Genomic DNA, 3212 nt, shown 5'->3' on the forward strand with positions numbered 1-3212 from the left:
TTGTTGTTTCCTTTCAGCCTGGAAGTAGATCAGCGGCGTTGTCTATTCGAGTGTTTTAGGAAATTACAAGATTATTTGTAAAGAGTGGGTAATTATTTACATATAAATGGGTGTTTTTAAAAGCCATGTGAGTTGATTTGAAATCTTTTTAAATGGTTCAGTCATCTTTATAATCACAACTGCATTACCAAACTTGGTAAGAAATGATATGAGAAGTAAAGATTGACTCTCCAAATGATCACTAACGTCAGGTTAATAGAGCCTGAATGAAAGAGGCTTTGCTGTAGTCAATATAAAGCAATTCAAAATGCCCCTCATTGGAAGATTAAGGGTAACATTGCATACTGTTGTCATCACGATGGGGTCTCTGGAGCTCTGAACCTCATGTGATTGTTTAAGAAGTCTTGACACAGTGTGGGGGGCACACAGTTGCTGTGTGTGATGGCTCCCCTATGACCAGTCACCTAGGCACTGTGAGCATTTGGGATGCAGGAGATAGACATAAGGCCAAAACTGAATGTTAGGTCTGCTCTTCCCTGGAACTCAAGCAACACAAGACTAGCTTCTTCTATTGAAGAAACAAGGAGGAGAAGCACATCTGATTTTTCATCTAGCAGGCACTCACTTTAAACAAATAGCATTCATGCCTTTTTTGAATGAAGGCAGAAGACGACATCTACCCTAAACTGCCCTAGTCCTCCCAGGCCAGTGTGCTGCAAGCCCGTGCAACTCCACGGAGTTCGCTAGGAATGGGGAACCTCTGGCTGGACCCAGACCTGCTGAGTTGGAATCTGCGTCCTAACAAGCCCCGGGTGATTCACATGCACATTAAGGTCTGAGCAGCTCTGAGTTCTAAGCGCTAGTCACACCAATCTTCACACTGTTCCTTAGGGGACAGTGAGCTGCTCAGGGCCGTGCCGCATGGTTCTGTCTGCCCAGAATGCTTTCCTTCTCTTACTTACATGGGAATTGGAGCTGGATGCCCCTCCCTACATTCCCACATCTCTATGATAGCCTTTAAAGCATTGTAATTTTACTGTCTTTTCTATTTTAGACTAATGAAGTCTACCCTCTGGGTTGAAACTAATGTTCTCCAACTATTTTTTCGGTATATTTTCAATGTTTACATTTAATAAATTAATACTGTTAACAAAAGTAAGCAAAAAGGCAAAATGGGCCGGGAGTGTTGGCTCACGCCTGTGATCCCAGCACTTTGGGAGGCCAAGGTGTGTGGATTCCCTGAGGTCGGGAGTTCAAGACCAGCCTGACCAACATAGTGAATCCACGTATCTACTAAAATTACGAAAATTAGCCGGGTGTGATGGCGCATGCCTGTAATTCCAGCTACTCGGTAGGCTGAGCCAGGAAAATTGCTTGAATGCGGGAGTCAGAAGTTTGCAATGAGCTAAGATAGCACTTTTGCACTACAGCCTGGGCGACAGATCCGAGACTCCATCTCAAAATAAAGCAAAATGAACCATGAAGAGAGAACCATAAAGTTTAATAAAAAGCAATCTAGTGACCAGACCCAAAAATCAGACACAGGTTTAAAGCAGTATGAAATGCATCTGCTTTTGAATTTTGCCGGTTGTGATTTTTTTTTTTTTTTTTTTTTTTTGAGATGGAGTCTCACTCTGTTACCCAGGCTGGAGTGCAGTGGCGCGATCTTGGTTCACTGCAACCTCTGCCGCCCGGGATCAAGCAATTCTCCTGCTTCAGCCTCCCAAGTAGCTGGGATTACAGGCATCTGCCACTGCGCCTGGCTAATTTTTGTAATTTTAGTAGAGTCAGGGTTTCACCATCTTGGCCAGGCTGGTTTTGAAATCCTGACCTCGTGATCCACCTACCTTGGCCTCCCAAAGTGCTGAGATTACAGGCATGAGCCACCGCGCCCGGCCTCTGATGGGGTAGATTGTCAGATACGGGCCCATGGATCACGCCAAATCACACGCCCATGCCCCTGAGTGTTACTCTCCCAAATTGACTCTGGGCCTGAAACGTGACTTGCTTTAGCCAACAGGACATTAGCGAATGTGGCACAACAGGGGCTTGAAAAGCCCTTGTGCTTTAGGGTTTGCCTCCTCCGGCTGCCCTGAGACAACTTGTGACAAAGCCCAGGTGAGCCTGCGGGGCTGGGGAGGAAATCCTGATGCCTTCAACTCTTTTGTTGCTAGCCAACGGGAAAAAGAGTGTACTGAGTCAAGCATATGTTCTAAAAACAGTTGACATCTGTCAACTGAATCCTTCAGAAACTTGATTAACTGCTGTTAGAGGCACTAAACTCTTATAAAAACCTAAGAATAAAGCGACATAAGGCAATTGAGACTTAGTTTATTCCATGTTTCCCTTGAAGTTCCCTTGAAGGCGTGTGTTGTCAGTTACTAATAGAGCCCTGTAGAAAACTCAGTGACAAAGTGTCATTTTGACCTGGAGGACTGCAGGGGCCATGAGAATCCAGCATTCCCCAAACTGGAGCGAAGAGCACCGTCAGACCGCTGGGGGCTACTGGCTCAACGGCAGCTCACGGATGACAATGCACAAACCTCATTTGTGTGTGTTCACATTTTGACAAAGAATAGCACCAAGAACAACCTTTAGGTAAACAGGCTCCTCAGCACATTTTTTGCTCTCTGAATTTCTCTGGGCAGCAGTTTTCACTTCAGTGTCCACCTTTCCGGTAGACAGGTAGCAAATCTAAAGAGTGAAAACTCTATTGTGAAGTCCACTGATGGGCCCATTTTAGATGGCGATCAGGTAGGCAAGCTGACAAGTGTGTCTGTCCTCCTCTCCACCAGCTATGGTTTTTAGAGCCACGGTTTCAGACCACTTGAAGGGCCTTGCACATACATGCACACATGGCTGCAAAGTCACAGAGCTTAGCCTTGGGAAGCCAAGAGGTCATGTGACCCATCTTTCATTTGGACAGATACACTTAAGCCATCCCTGAAGGTCCTTTATCTTCTTGGGGGAAAAAACAGATTGGGTAATACATTCTAGGGGTTCATCTGACCTTTGTCAATAGGACTCATTTTAATGATTACCATTACAGAAAGGAGGTTGGTTAATCCCCAGAGATTCCTTATCTGTGAAATGAGGAAGGTTACAATAAGCATGTGAATAGAGTACTAACACCTAGGAAGTGAATATACTAACCTCAAACTCCCATGTAAGCATTTGGGGAATATGTGTAGTGATAAACACGAAATACACAA

This window comes from Macaca mulatta, chromosome 11, assembly GCF_049350105.2.
Source record: "Macaca mulatta isolate MMU2019108-1 chromosome 11, T2T-MMU8v2.0, whole genome shotgun sequence".
Taxonomy (NCBI): Eukaryota; Metazoa; Chordata; class Mammalia; order Primates; family Cercopithecidae; genus Macaca; species Macaca mulatta.